General features: G+C 38.9%; 1 pseudogene across 1 annotated transcript; it reads left to right on the top strand.

The window, feature by feature from the left end:
• Positions 1 to 10,770: 10,770 nt before the first annotated feature.
• On the top strand, positions 10,771 to 12,142 carry LOC311095386 (annotated as a pseudogene). Its single transcript has 2 exons — positions 10,771 to 10,850; positions 11,186 to 12,142. The product of its transcript is annotated as an uncharacterized misc_RNA (transcript).
• The last annotated feature ends 4,989 nt before the right edge of the window (positions 12,143 to 17,131 follow it).

Here is a 17,131-nt window from a genome sequence, read left to right as displayed (position 1 = left end):
AGTGGAACGTTTTAAAAACGTTACTAAATTAAAACAAATATTAGTAATTACAAATTAGTCATACAGCTGCAAAACAACTTCAGAAACATAATTTGTATATACAGTGACACAATGCACTGAAATTATTTTTTTGGGTTAAAATATTTATTAAAATATTATTATTATTAGAAAAAAATCCCAGATATAAAAGAATTATTTATTCAACAGGAAATAATTCAAAAACTACAGTCAATTATAAATTTGGTTTTACCTCTAAAAAAAAAAAAAAAAAAAAAAAAATACAACTAGCGTTTTTAATAACTTTTGCAATTACAGTCAAAGAGAAAACAGGGAATGTGTTATTTCCATAGACTGTAGTTTTATCTGACCATTCCCCACATTACCAAACGACCTGTTACCTAAGATGGGCGTGGTTTTGCAGCGCGGCACGAACCGTCAATCAAACACAGCGTCAGCGGGACAAGACGTCGGACACGGAGACGACAGCTTTTAGGTAAGTTGGTTGAATTTTGCGTGTTGTATGAATCAAATACTTGTATCAGTGCTAATTAACTTAGTAGTTTTGCAGCAGTTGCTACTGTTTTAATAAAGTTAACTAGATCATCAGTTTGCATGAACTGTCTTGAGTAACGTAAACTGCTCAAGCAGTCCACAGAGCAGTTAACAACACTACACAAATATGTAGTTAAAACTGAAGAATAAACGCGAAATTACATTGATGTCTTTATTTAGATTCGCTTTTTCAATATAGCTAAACTGATTTTAATTTGAACGCGTTCTTGAGATTCCAAAGTTAATCGGCTAACGTTAGCTCAATTAGCTTAGCTATGGTCCGGGTATTTCCCCCTCCAGTTATCTGTTTAATGTGTCAAGTTCGTCATATTGAAATCTGTAACTTATTTGTAATTTTATCGTGTAAGTTGTCCACAGTGTTTGCAGTTTTACAGGTTATAACAAGCTCCTATGTGACATTTAAAAAAGGAAGGATATCCCCAGGCTCCTCTTAAATTTGATATTTGGATCGAGCACTTGACAACAGTAATGGACCCTTTTCACAGACTGTAATTACGCGTTTTAACAACCATCAGTATCGTAAATTGTGCTTATTTATAATATACAGTGTATGGAAGGCCATATTTTCAATTCCTCCAGGCAGCTATTTTTGGGAAAGTACTATCTATTTGAATTGGGGAATACTGAAATCTCAAAAACTGCTTAAACTCAGTTAAATAACATATTTCACTGAGAACAACACTGTTTGCCTCTCTTGCTCAAATTGCGTTAAAATTTGTTGAAAACAGTTGTAAGCGCGAGTTTCTATGGTAAACGGCGCCTCTGGCGTTACAGTGATGCAGAGCCGTTGAAAGAGAGTTGCACAACTTTGATCTCGTGGTCACGTGGTTCATGTAGCTCAAGTCCCTCCCCTTTCGGTGGTATACCATGGGACCTTAATTTGGGAAAATATTGTATGGTAGCCAATGGTGAGACAACAAATATTTTGATCTCGTTTGAATTGTGCCCTGAATTACACATATGATGTTTGTCAATTTAAAAGATACATTTTAAAGTCAAGAAAGTCGCAGTTTGAAAAAACTGTTGAGGTATAAGACTGTGAAAATACGTAATTACAAAGACTACAAACCCAAAAGGCGCACATGTGACGTCATACCTTTTCGCTCAATGAATGAAGCTAACTTTACTGAAGCTAACGACTGTCTGTTTCTATAGTCTTACGTTATAATTAGGGCTGAGAAATAATTAATCGCGATTAATTTTGGATGCAATTAATCGTGATTAATCGTTTCACAGCCCTAGTTATAATCATAAAATTACGCCAGACAGCAGTTTCATTATATTCGCAGCAATTTCTCCTAAATATTAACGCATAATATGCATTGATTACTAAGAGGACCACATTAACTGGGGCATTTTATTCTGGGGAGTGATGGAGAGACAACATTAATGTTTTTCTTGAGTTTAACCCTCGTGCTTTCCTATATGATAATTGGGTCACACACTTATGTGACCAAACACCTTAAGTGTACCTTTTCATCAATTCAATAAATGTACTATATTTTAGTTCAATAATTATTTAATATTTTAAGCTTTTTGTTACTTAATAATATTTGTGCAATAATTATGATCCATTAATGACCATTTAAAATATTTTTGATTTAAGCAAAGTTATCATTAGATTGCAGTTTTGGGGTGTGGCACGGCTCATTAATGCAATTTAAACTTTAAGAGTGCGTTAAAATAGAAACAATACAAAGTCCTTGAGTATGAAAAGCAGTATAAATTTAGTAGCATCTGGCTTAGGGACAAGAGCAGAGAGCTTGTCTCGTATCTTCATGTTTTCTCCCAATATTCCAAAGCAAATTAAACTTTTTGTAAATTGTCAGAAAATCTAATTAGATATTCTGCATGAGCAAGTACAGCATCCCAGTGCTTTTATACTAATCTCACCACACTTTAATACAGCACTGTTTTATTTTCTCCCTGCAGTGTCTCCGGAGATCCTCTCAGGGTTCAGTCCAGTCCAGTCCGATGTGCCGGAAGTGGAAGCTGATGTGATTGTGGATAATGTCATTTAAAATGTGTGTTGTTTTTTTTTAGCTTGCTGATAGGTTAGGGTTAGGTAAAGAGGCAGTTTTAGTTTTGTTTCATGTTTAATTATTTTGAAGTTTAATCAGTTTGTTCTATGTTTTAGTCCAGGTTTATTTTCATGTTAATTTCACATTTCAATTTAACCCAAGTCGGTTTCAATTGTATCTGTATATTGAAATAAACTACACTTTGGTTCACTTCAGCTCGCCTTCAGTGGACTACATTACACATAGACATGATTCATGGGTCTTTTTGATTTTAATTATCTTTCTAGATCTTTTGTCTTAATTTTAAAATCTGAAAGTTCTTAATAAGGTGCTTTCATAAAATGATTGTCATATATACATTATATGCAAAAACATTGAGAATGTTTAAATGTTTAAACAAGTGAATGGAATGTTTTAAGAACGTTTTATAATCTTAGAAAAACATTAAGAGAACGTTTATATAACGGGAGAATTGAACGTACATTAACGTTTGAATAACGTTCTTATAACCAAGGAAAAACGTTAATACAACGTTTATGTAACAAGATAATTGAACGTTCTAATAAGGTTTTGAATAACGTTCTCATAACCAAGTAATAACATTAATACAACGTTTTATAACAAGATAGACGTTCTAATAACGTTTTTATAACTAATAAATAACATTAATACAACGTCTAAAAAACTGGATGTTTTGAACGTTCCTAGAACATTCAGAAATAACGTTTTTATAACTTAATGGGAACATTATGGAAACATTCTTATAACCTAAGAATTGAACGTTCTAATAACGTTTAAATAACGTTCTTATAACCAAGCAAGAACGTTAATACGACGTTTATATAACAGGAGAATTGAACGTTCTAATAACGTTTTGAATAACGTTCTTATAACTAAGAAGTAACGTTAATACAACGTCTAAAAAACTGGACGCTTTGAACGTTCCTAGAACATTCAGAAAAAAACTTTTTATAACTTAATGGGAACGTTATGGAAATGTTCTTATAACCCAAGAATTGAATGTTCCAATAACGTTTGAACAACGTTCTTATAACCAAGCAAGAACGTTAATACAATGTTTATATAACAGGAGAAATGAACGTTCTAATAACGTTTTGAATAATGTTCTTATAACTAAGAAATAACGTTAATACAACGTCTAAAAAACTGGACGCTTTGAACGTTTCTAGAACATTCAGAAATAACGTTTTTATAACTTAATGGGAACGTTACGGAAACGTTCTTATAACCTAAAATTGTTAGCTGGGAAGCGGCTTCTGCTAGAAATCTTATAATGGGCCGTGGTTGGATCTTCCATCAGGACAACGATCCAAAACAAACATCAAAATCAACACAAAATGTGTTAGGGAGCACAAAATGAAGCTTCTGCCATGACCGTCCCAGTTCCCTGACCTGATGAGTGGAGTGAACTGAAGAGAAGAAGCACCAACATGGATCTGGGAATCTGAAGGATCTGGAGAGATTCTGTATGAAGGAATGATCGCTGATCTTTTGTCAGGTGTTCTCCAAACTCATCAGGCATTATAGGAGAAGACTCAGACCTGTTATCTTGGCAAAAGGAGATTGCAAAAAGGTATTTACTAAAAGGGTATAAATAATTGTGGCCAACGTGTTTTGGAGAAAAACATTTATTTCATAATGTGATTTCCCTCCCAATTTGAAGTCTTTTACTTCAATGAAAGGTTAGAATTTTGCCAATTTTTTTGAATGAAAGATTTATTTTTTACAGCCATTTTTGATCATATTTACCGGGGGTATGAATACTTTCCGTACCCACTGTATATGAGCTACAATATATTGTTTCACAGCAGCTTCACAATAGTAACAAATTAAAAAAATCGCCTGAGAAGCAGCTTGGTCAACAAGCCAATAGTGTCAATATTCAATTAATAGTCACTTCAGTGTTGATTCAGTTCAGTTCAATAACTGTAACATTAATCAAACATCCTGTATAATATATACAGTGTATTTGTGCACATACATGTACGTGTGACAAACTCCTATACACTCCACTGCACACTGAACAAGCAAAAGACACAAGATAGTAGTGTTTTACATAATTCATATCTGTGTGTAGTTTTGTGTGTATGTGGGCTAATCATTTTATGTTTGTGTGTAGAGTTACTATGCAACAACAAAATTTTTGGAGGAGTTAAAATAGTTTTGAATGTTGACAATACACATTAACATTTTGTAGTGTGGATCATTCATTGCAACATTTATCCTTTGTTTAAGAATCTGTTATCTGCTTGATAAATCATTTATGCTATGCTGCCCACTAACATGCTTTTAAAGCTATTGCTATCCAATTTTTTGGCTTTCAAACACCTTAAAATACACATATGTAGGTCTGAGAAATCCAAATTTTCACGGGGGAGCATGTCCCCGAACCCCCCTAAGTTACCCAACTACCCAGCCTGGTGTTTTTGAAACAAACGCCCCTGCCTGCAGCACTGTATAGCACAGAAAATACACACAATGTTGTGTTCTGTACTACTGTCTTTGATTGTTTGTGATAACAATGAATCATTCTTTCGGACATGAAATGTATATTTAATTGACCTATCGGTAAGCCACGGCCTCCTTAGTTACTTTTGCTATCTCAGACAAACAATGGGGGACCTGTGCCCCAGTAGAGCTATATGTCTAGCAACGCCCCTGCCCATTCACATCAGCAGGCATTTTCTTATCTTTGAGCCATTTCAATGAAATCTGAAGTCTTCCCTCTTCTGCTGCTGCAATATTGGTATCATTTGGCTCCAAAAGCCGACCCTCATGTGGGCTGAAGGGGATCGTGTTTGGATTACGGAGATTTGCATGAGAGGAAAGTCCTCTTGCAAAGTCATAAATGGTTATGTCAGACATCCCAACCTGCAAAAAGTCATTTCCCGCAAAAAAAAAAAAAAAGAAAAAGGAAGGAAGGAGAACAAGCATATGACATTTCACCACAGAGTTGTGGTCACTAAATTATATAAAAGCATATAATTATATATAATTACGCCCATGAAATTACTTGTTAATTATGTTAAAATATGTAGATTACAGATTACTTTTACTATTTATATAAGCTGCTTGTACTATTTATGTAAACTGCTTTTATTTATATTCCATTGGAACTTTAAACAGGTCTAAGGAGTTTGTTGTTTTCATATAGCCTTGGCAACTAGCCAGCCTGAATAATATGCACATGAAATGAAACTTGTTGAACTCACCTCAACATGTCTTTTACAATCATTTAATCCGCCATGGGCAATGCTGAAGTCACTATTACAAACTGTACAGCGTGCAAGACTGTCATTATGTTTTACTCTTATAAAACGGGTACACTTTCGTGTAGTCTGGCGTAAAATGTATCTTATACTCTGCCATGGCGCTCCTGTTTCTAGATACACTGAACTGATTCGGTTCGGGAGAAGAGATAAAAGCCCGTCCACACTGACAATTGATTGGTTGATTTACAGAGCCAATCAGATGCTCTCTATCTTACAATGCGCTTCATGATGAGGCACAACCAAGCGGCAACATTCTGATCTGTAAAATGAAGCCTACCCGGAAGTGCGAAAAACTGCAATACATCGAAAATCCGCTAGAGGGAGGTCCCAAAAGGGAGCAAATGTCCATAGACCCCATGTTAAAATGTCCGTTTTCACAGCATAAATTCATGTTTTTACAGGTTGGTCCCATGGACTTTTATTGTATTTTTCGATAGCTTCCGAGTGCCTGACAACTGTGAGGGGGGTGAATTTTTTTTATTTAGATATAAAATGAATGACAAATAAGGGCGTGGTTAACTTTGATTGACAGCTTGATTGACAGCTTAGGCTGCGCCAAGGAGAATGACAACATAAGAAGCGCCATTTTTTAACACAGCTGAAATATAATACTACTGTTTCTGTATCATGAAATGTAGTTTTAAGAGTTTTTCAGGCGAGAATGTAGTTGTTTAAAGCTCAGATCTGTGGTTTATTTAAAGATTTATGAAAATTTGATCCAGTTGTGAGATCCAGCGATGACCGGGCGCTCGGCGTCATGTACCCCGCCTGGAACAGCTTTTCCTCGGCAGTCGTTCTGGCGTTTGCCGCGGACTCTGGCGTCTCTGTAGTGGTTAAACATGAGATATAATTCGTCTTGTCTATATCTAATGGGCGATTTTTGGTCTTGTGAATCTATAATTTGGTCCCTGGGCAATCGTTTTGGCTGAGGGGAAGTTTCATAACTTTATAAGCTATTTAACTTTACCGTTGTATGGTTAGACTAGAGCGCTGACTTTGTATGTTTGACTGAATTGTTTGCTTTATTTGTATAGCTTCTTGTACCTTTTACTTATACTTTTATAATGGCTAATATTGATAAAAGTGAAATGTAACAAAAAGAGACTGGGTTGAGTTTTGTCATTTTAAATTTTAATTTGTCGAAGATGATCTGTAAAGGTGTTTACTGCAAAATCTGTTGTTTAGTACAAATGCACATATTGCCTGGACCATATTAAAATGTTTAATATTTTTATATTATATTTAAAACGAAAAGAGGCAGGTTTGTGTTTTATATTTCGTTTTGTTATAAATAGGCAAACGTTATGTGCAGTGAATATAATCAATACGCGTTGCCTGAACCACATTTGTATGGCTATAATGTTTAAGATTTCTTTAAATGAAAACGAAAAGAGTTAGTGTGGTGTTTTATAACATATTTCGTTGCCTTAAATATACACAGAGATAACCGGAGTAGCAGAGCGAGCTGAGTGACGCGCGCTGCGTCAGAAGGTGGGCAGGGTTAGGATTTCCCAAGATTTTCCAAGATGGCGCCGCCCATACCCCCCATAAACGGCTTCAAACCCGTTCTTCAGAAAGTCTATGGGTGACGTCACAGACGCTTTGTCCATATTTTTTACAGTCTATGGGCACAACTAGCACACACGCCCACTAACACACACACGCATGGTCTCTCGCTCCCTCTCCCTCTCTGCCGTGCACGCGCTACACGGTTTTGGAGCACAGTCTCTGTCTCGCATGCGCGCTCTTGCTCGCTCGCTCTAGATTCTGGGAGATTTTAAATCATTTGCGGGCATCAGGGAGCTGCTATCAATATGCGGGAGACTCCCGGAACTTCCGGGAGACTTGGGATGTCTGAGAGATACATCACACTGTTCACAGAGAACCAGGGTTACAAGTAACCTAAGGTTTGCTAACACTGTGCAAAGTGTGCATATTTACAGATTTTAAGATGATGACGACAGGAGTGAATGAGATTAAATATTATTGAGAGTTGACAGAAGTGTTGCCTTTTATGATTGATATATCCAGAAACATATATGTTTCCAAGGTGCAAGATCTATGGTTTGTTTATGGAATGTTATACCAGTTTATTGGAAATGGACAATATAATTACAATTCTTATTTTATTTGGGAAATATAATATAGGCTACATAAAGCAAAGTACGTCAACTGTACCGAATGGTAGACTGTTTTCCACTGACTTAAAGATCTTTTACAATTCCCTAACCTGAAAAGAGGACAACTGTAAAGCGGTTAAGGCATACAGGCTGTTGAAAAAGATAACTTATGTTTTAGATGTATGATTTTGATACAAGATGCAAAATTTTGATTTCATTGTTTTATAGATTCAAGTGTTTTTATGGCTCTGTATTCCCCTATTGTTAAATCAATAAAAAATGTTTCAGCCTAAATTCTATCTGTTCATCCTCAATATATATATATAAATATATATTCTTATATCAACGCCACTTTTTTTCAAATATATATATATATATTTGAAAAAAAGTGGCATTGATATAAAAATGGCTGTATTCCCTAGTTGCTTGAAACACTGTTGTTAGTCACAATTAATTCAGTTTCCAATTCTAGACATGCCCCTGTGTCTGTGTATGCTGTGCCTCTTCATATTCTACGCAGATTTATGCCAGTAGAGATCCACTTCCAGTAGAGTTTAGGTGTAAGAGGTTATTCATAACAACAACTTGTAAACGTGGAATTTCCAGAGAGCTCCGACTTGTACCATGTGATCAATGTACCACCTGACCATTTTGTCATTGATAGTGTGGCCATAGAAACACTCAATCTTCTAATTATGTCATCTGGCATGACCGCTGTGCTCCACTCCTCCAAACCTAATCAAACACACCTGAACAAGCTAATCAAGGTCTTAAAGATTAGGCTACTAGAAAGCTACACGCAGGTGAGTTTCATCAGGGTTGGAGTTACCCAGACTTCCTTGGATCTATAAATCTTTGGACAGCAATTTATGTTAAGGGATTCAGCAGCACATGTTTTCAGTGTTGCTTTGTGTGCCTTACTGTAACTTCTGACTAATTCAGCGCCGTTTCCAGTAGAGTTGATTGTGAGATCACAGGTCAAGAGGATGACAGCTCGAGTGTACTGCTCGTTGAGTGTTGTTTTATTGTGTCTGTCTGCATGTTTGAGCACAAACCACGTTGGAGTCATAGGTGAGAAGATCTTTTAGCTTCATTACACTGCCTGAAGAAATGCATAAATAAATGCCTTACAAAATATGATGTACAGTACAATTAGCTGTAATATTAAACTTCTGAACCACATATTGATGGATGTCGTCTTTCTGCATTGTGCTTCTATAACACGCCTCACCAGTAGTGGGGTAGGTTGTAATGGCACTCTGTGTCTTTAAAACTAATTGTCAGTTTAGTTATAAATGTTATTTCTACTTGATCTGAAGCAGATAAATGTATGAATTTTTTCAAGTTTGAGATGCACACTGCGAAACCCCTGACTTATAAATACTGATACTATTACAACAACACTTCTGTAGTGTCTGGTAAAGCTGACGGTCGTGCCGTGGAGGATGTACTTGTGATCGAGACTGCTCTGGAGGACAATGTTAATTAAACTGAACTAAATGTGAAACTATAAAGTAGAAAGACTGAACTAGTATTTTCTTGTAAACCTACTCTGATCTTTGACCACTTTTTTTCCACCGTGTCAAAAGTATTGAGCTGATAGCACAGTTTCAAGCACAGGATTGCTTTACAAATTTAATAGATGATGAATAATACTTGAAACAAAATTCTTTCTGTAAGTACAACTTGCTGTTCATGCTTTGCGTGTTTTGTGCTGTACATCTAAGACTGAATGTTGCTAAATGGACTGACTAAAGCTGACTATCTGAATCCATGCAGTGACGCCTGCAGCTGAACCAGCAAAGCCTACAGTGCAGCTTGGGGCCGAACCAGCAAAGCCTGCAGTATGTGCTGAAAACTGCCAAAAACCTCACCCTGATGGTCAATGTCCTGGCCCTAAGGGGGGTCCTCCAGTGATGCCTGCGTCTGATGCAGAAAAGCCTGCAGTATGTGATGAAAACTGCCAAAAAACTCACCCTGATGGTCAATGTCCTGGCCCAAAGGGTCCTCCAGTGATGCCTGCGTCTGATGCAGAAAAGCCTGCAGTATGTGATGAAAACTGCCAAAAAACGCACACTGATGCCCCATGTCCTGGCCCAAAGGGGGGTCCTCCAGTGATGCCTGCGTCTGATGCAGAAAAGCCTCCAGTATGTGATGAAAACTGCCAAAAAACGCACACTGATGCCCCATGTCCTGGCCCTAAGGGAGGGTCCTCCTGGCCATAAAGAATGTGGCCATGCATGCAGTTAACGGTGTTGGTTTTTACCATTGATGTTTTTCCTGTTTAACAAATAAATCTTGAACTTAATTTGCTTGAAGAGTTTCATTTTATATTGCAACAGCTGTTGCCCATAGTGGTTCACAATAACTAAACACAAATAACAGTACAGAGAAAACAAACAAAAAAAGACAAGGTAATGATAAAACACCCATCATGAAGGTGTCCATGAAGTCTTAAAAGATGTGCTTTAAACATGGCCTTAAATTTCGGTAGTGACTTTACTGACCTTACAGAAAGTGGGAGTTCATTCCAAAGTTTGGTTCCAGCATGAGAACTCTGTCACCATTATCTCAAGATGGATTATAAAATGCCAGCATACTAGAAAGATAATGGTGCGTTATAATTATTGTCAACGAACCGACTCGGCCCTCGGATATATGACTAAGACGGTCACTTCAAGCGTTCTGGTATGTAAAAAACATGGACGCCACCCGGAAAGCTGTTTTTATGGTAGCACTGGCTGAGTACCACGTGCTCAAAGTATGTGCTTCACCTACACCACACAGAGGAAGAACTCCAGGAAGACTATGACACAAGACGCAGAAGGTATGCTCATATTTCAGTATGTTTGGTCAAGTTTGAGCCACGTTATAGTAGATCATTTTAGCTAGCACACCAGCTAGCAGGAAATGGGCTAAAAACAAACAGTGGTGACGTCGCTAAAGGTGATATTGAACTCCTTGCGGTGTTGCTCTTCTACAGAACGCTTTTTGTCATAAATAGATGCACTTAAAAGCTAAAGGTAATGTTTCACGCATGATTTTGGCAACTTGTGCAAGATGCAAACTTTGCTGGCGAACGCAGCGAAAAGTAGTAGACGCACTGTTACACGAGTTAAAAGACATGTATTAACGGCAGTTTTTTTTTTATCTCTATTTCTTTTTCTCATTCGCGTAGGGCTGTGATATCAGCTGTGCTGCTGTCCAGACAGCAGATAGTCCTCAAGTCTGGAATGGAGTGGGAGATCATGCAGGATATGGATGACAATACATTTGCCCATCATTTCCTGATCAGAAGAGCCAGGTTTGAGCAGCTCCTTCGACTGCTTCAGGAGGGGGGCCTGCACAGCGAACACAGCCATGGACTTCCCCCCTTGCCTGTTCCCAAAAAGGTCCTCATGTTTCTCTGGTATATGGCCAACCAGAACAGCTTCAGAGAGATATCTGATAAATTGAATGCTTCCCAGTCAGCGACGCACAGAGCCATCCTTCAAGTGCTGACCATACACAAACTTTGTGTCTTGGCCAAGGGGCTGTGAGAAGAGGATGTCTTCTGCTGTCTTCCAGCTCATCTCTGGCATTGATGGAGTCATTGGGGCGATAGATGGTTGCCACATCAGGGTCCAGAGGCCACCCATCAGAGGAGGGGATTACATCAACAGGAAGTCCTACTACTCTGTCCTCCTCCAGGGAATCGTCAATGATGAAGGCCGCTTCATTGGCATCTTTGCTGGACCACCAGGCAGGGTGCACGATGCCAGGATGCTGCGGGGCTCCACTTTTACACTGAATGGCAGGAGAAGGTGGGGGACTATCGTCTGCTCGGGGACAGTGCCTATTTTGGTCAGGCCTTCCACTTCATTGTAACACCTAAGCGTGACAACGGGGCCCTCACTGATGCTGATGACCATCAGCAAAATTACAACATCAGTCGGGGAAGGTCATCGCTGAGCAGGCATTTGGCAGGATGAAGTGCAAGTGGCGGCGCTTAAGAGACCTGCAGAACACCAGGATGGACATTGTGGTAATGATTATCATGGCTGCATGCTTCTTGCACAACTTTGCTCTTGGAGCTATGAATGGCTGTGATGAACACCCAGAGGGATGTCCAAGAGAGGAGGATGGCAACGAGTAGTTGTGACTAATGTCATCTAATAAATGTCTATTGTCTTTTTACACCTTTTAAACAGTTTCAGTGTCAATTTTCTCCCCCTTTAAGTCGTACCTAGAACTATCCTAAACCTAAAACCCACAGAGTTAGGCTAGATAGATAATACTCTCCTAACATAACTTTATAGTTTTTCTTAGTAGAGTAGAGTGGTGCTACATCATGTGATGCAATGTTCATGTATTTCTAGGTGTTGTAATACAAAAGTGTTAAACCTTAACTTAATGCTTCATTGTGCTTCACAGGCCAGTGAGGTGTTTTTTGTAGCTGAAAAGACTGGTAACATTCAACCATGACAAGGCTTGGTTTAATATTAAAACAATATTTTATTGAAATGACTTGAAATAATTTCAATTGCACAGAACTGTGCTTTGTTTTCTTTTTTTGTGGTCATTCACAAACAGCATCCTGGCAATCTGGGCCACTGACAAAAATGTATTAAATAAATAAACTATATCGGCATGTAAACAATTCAACCCATACCAACATACATTAACATGAGAATAAAAATAATAATTTTACATCTTCTCCACCATCTGCGCAAGCAACCTCTGGAATCCCTCCTGGGATTTCTTCATTTGCGCCAGGGTCTCAGCGTGGCGTTTTTGGGAGGCCGCTTGGGAGGCTGCCTTGGACTCCCTAACATATGGCAACAGCTCATCCTCCCTCTGGCGCTTGCGTGGCCTCCTTGGGGTGTCAGGGGGCATGGTGGTAACAGTGGGATGATGAACACAGGAGGACGGAGGGCTGGATGGAGCTGGAGAGGGGGAATTGGTCAGACGCACAGGTGAGGATGCGCTAGTGGACTGTGCAGGTGAGATGTCTGGTGCAGACACATTGACCTGTAGTGCATCTGGCCTGCGCACATCCAGGCCCATGGTTGTTCCCACAACAGGGAAGACGATATCATGGTGACCTCCCAAGAGGTCATCCATCTCAGCAAAAAAAATGAATTTTACTAGGGCCCCTCCCTGTGGACGAATTTTTGTCCTTTACTTTTTTGTAGGCCTCCACCAACGTGTTCCATTTGCGAGCCACCTTGTCTTGCACAAAGGTCTGCTTGAAATGGTGGCTTAGCTTGCCAGTAATATCCTCCCACAGCAGCTTCTTGGACCTCCTGGCCAGCTTCAGGCGCTGGTTCAGGTCATGGAGGGACCAGGGAAGGCCCTTACCTTTTGCCTCTATTTGCAGCCGCATGAGGTCAATTAGGAATAATGTTTGGTCCTTCAAGAAAGTCTCGTTGGCGACAAGTGAGGCAGTGGCAGGCAGTGGGGTGTATGAAAGCAGTGGGGCAGTGGCTCCCACCTGGCTGATATCTGAATCAGAAAAGAAAAAGAAAGAAAGATGTTAGCACAGCCCTCAGGGTTTAATAACAGTGCATGTGCATTAGTATCTCACCTGTGCTTTCAATGCACACCAAGTTAACCGAGATCATGAGTCCCTGGTCCAAGTAATAACCAGCCGCTGGGTTGGCTTGTTGTTGAAACAAGGGCCCATGAAAGGGCCGGGTCCTCTCCTGGTCCCAGTACGGATCCATCTTCCCATCAATAAACTCTAAAAATAAAACACTGTATATCACACTCTGTATCTTTTGGGCAGTATGCTATAATGTACAGTTATCATTCTATCACAAACATACCAGTTTAACATGCAACATTGAGATTTAACCCACATAAAGCACTTTTCTAGTAAAACCATAGTTTGTTTATGTAGGCTTCATATAACTATATCGGTTATATGTAGCCTAGTAAATTAGGTGCAAGCCAATCTGTAATAAGACCACACCTTATCAAAACGCAGCCATTTGAACGTCTAAAATTTTCACTTTATTTCATGTTTTAGTTAATCTTCTGTTAGCAACGCTAGCCACGTTAGTAACACCCGTTTGAAACAAGGCTTCATTTAAACAACCAAAGCGGTCCAAAAACAATGAAAACAATTCATACTTACAAGTCACACAGGGCGCAGCCATCTTGGATTCCGTATCAGAATTCTTGCTCGGTGTCCTCATGGTTGTCTGACTTCCGAGCTGGGAAATCTGAGGAAAGGGTTGAAATCTGTTGGTGCGTGTTGCTAGGCAACGTCTGTCTTCCTAGTCGGAATTCCGTGCTTATTTCTGTTACTTGTGACATTTTCATGGCTAAAATCTGATTACACTGTATTTAGCACAAACTCTGCTACAATAATATGTCAGTAGCATGTATGTAAAAGTTATGTAAAAAAACAAAACAAAATAAATTTCAAAAAAAGTGTTGCCTTTTTTTTACAGACTCAAGGACTCGTATAGGCCACTGGGGGGCGGAATATACACCCCATGCTCAAGCGCACGTATAAAGCTTGCCACAAAGTAGCCTAATAGATAGATAGATTTCTTTATTGCCATTGTACAATTTTACATACAACAACATTTTTAGAATTAAGAATAGTTAAGTACATATTGCAATCAAAGGCCATATTGCACATTAATAAATAAAGTGCTCATAGTGTTATTTCACATAAATTGTCTTGTATGTCAAGAATGTGTTGTGGTGATTTTGGGGATGTGTTTTCAGTTCATACTGTAGGTCATTATCGTGATAGCTTTGGAATAGAAGCTGTTCATGAATCACGTTGTTCGTGATTTGATAGACCTGTAGCGTTTTCCGGATGGCAGCAGTTCAAATAAATGATGGGCTGGGTGATACGGGTCCTTCAGAATGTTGTGTGTTTTCTGCAGACAACGAGAGGTGAAAATGTCATCCAGGGCAGGTAGCTGTTGATTTGTAATGTTCTGTGCGGTCTTTAGTACTCTCTGCAAAGCCTTTTTATCAGCTGCCGATCTGCCTCCATACCACACCAGCATACCATATGTGATACGATCCTGGAAAACCCGTCAGATGTCACGCTGGTACGTTTTCAGTAAGATCTAAAAATAGATCCAATGTCAGTTGTGTCAAAATTGGGTTTTTATTAAATTATTATTCCGTAACATCTTGTCTAAATTCACTAGTTTAGTGCAGAAAAAGAGCAATTTATAGTGGCAAGCTGAAAAGACCAGGGGCCTCATTTATAACCGTTGCGTACGCACAAAACAGGCCCTGAAAGAGGCGTACGCCACTTTCGACGCATAAGTTGTGATTTATATTGTGATTTATATAAAAACAAACTTGACGGGAAAATTTGCGCACCTGCACGCAAACTCTGACCCATGCGTACGAACGTTTTGGAGATGGAGCAGTTTGGCGACACCGATGGTGAGCTGGAGATTAGTGTCTTTTTGGTCACTTTTAGACAGAAAATCTAAAGAAAATTAAACATCTACAGAAAGATAATACAAATATAATTTCACTCACCAAGCCTGTCACTTGAAGCAAATATCCATCCCTTCTTAAATGTCCGCGCCAGCGAGCGCGTTGGGCCGTTTAGTGAAACTGACGCAGTTTAAATAAATAAAATAATGATTTAAACTATGTTTTACTTCTGATATAAACATTTAGATTAAATATGCCATTCAAATATTTAAACACTTAAACATGAAATCATACTGAGAAGTTACAACATTTTTTATATTCAATCAATAGAAATATTTGTTGTGGATGCGATGCTTTTGAACACTTTTCCTGTGGCGTGCTGTGTTTTAATGTTTTAACCACAGAGATAATTGCTTATCATGATAATACCAGATTGTCTGTTAAAATAGTTTAGTGCAAATAATGCACAAGGTCTATCCGTTTCCATTAAAAATAGAAATCAATTAAAAATACAATTCGGCCAGTGGAAAAGATTGAGAAAAAAACTTTCTCTGAAATGTATTTTACACTATTTGATTTATGTATTCAAAAACAAGGCAAGGATAGGCAACTACTTGATTTTTATTAATGTAATGTGTCTTGTAGCCTACCGTTAAACGTTATCACGTGGATGAATAATTATATGCAAATTATATGCAGATGAGGATATGCATAGTAAAACTAGGCGTTGTAAGCTCCATATATGGTTATTTCGGGGAGGAGACGCATGTGCGCACAATCTTCCGCTGACTGGGATTTATAAAGTGAATTCTGTGCAGGTTCTGGCGGACGAACCGTTTTATAAGTCTGAATATTTTTTTTGCGTACGCCATTTTTGGCTTTCGGGCGCACGTACACTTTTAGTAAGGATCCTACGCACAGTTTTATAAATGAGGCCCCAGGTCTTCTTTTCACTTGATTCATCAGTGACTGGGGATTAACGTAGCATTTCTTTTAACCTTTGTGATGTTTTCCTGACAAAGTCCTGTTCCACCAGTCCAGGGTGAGGGGAAAGCAGTCATTCCCGGCGGCTGCAAAGTCCAAGTCCGCTAACCAAAAGCCACTGAACCTATTAGTTCCTCTTACCACTCTGAGAGGTCACTGTGGCTAAATCTCTGGAGCATCGGGGACAGGGATAAATTCCTCTCCCAATTCCACCACATTTGTTTCCCCACCTGCAAAGAAGTGGAGGATGTGGAATTTGGGTGGGCAAATGGTTCTAAGTTGTGTTCAGCCCAGTTCAGCTCCCCCTCAACACACAATGTTCCTTGGATTGCTGACAGTGCAGAATACTCATCCACCAAAAGAATGTGGTCTGATGGGCACAATCACAAGTTCTCAAGTGTATTGTCACAAAGCACATCTTTTACATGGGTTGATTGGGAGGCTTACATACTACACCCTCACATGTGAGCCACGTCTCTGGCTGTAACCACCCTGAGTAAACTAGTGTTTTTCCTTGATGCCTCGCCACAACCAATCATGCTGGATGATTTTTGGCTCACAGATATTAACGAGATTGACCCCTTAGGTACTGAGATTTGGTATGAACGGTAAGCCGTTTTTTGATACTCAATGGTATCGAGTCAATTCGGTCAGTGCCTAAAAAGTATCTAACTCGATACCCAGCCCTAATTTTACCCCCCTCCATTTTTTTTTCAGAGGAGCAGAAATTGCACACTTTGTG

This window comes from Abramis brama (assembly GCF_963993115.1).
Source record: "Abramis brama genome assembly, chromosome: 13".
Lineage (NCBI taxonomy): Eukaryota > Metazoa > Chordata > Actinopteri > Cypriniformes > Leuciscidae > Abramis > Abramis brama.
The sequence above is the reverse complement of the archived record's forward strand: the minus strand, read 5'-3'. Positions and strand labels throughout refer to the sequence as shown.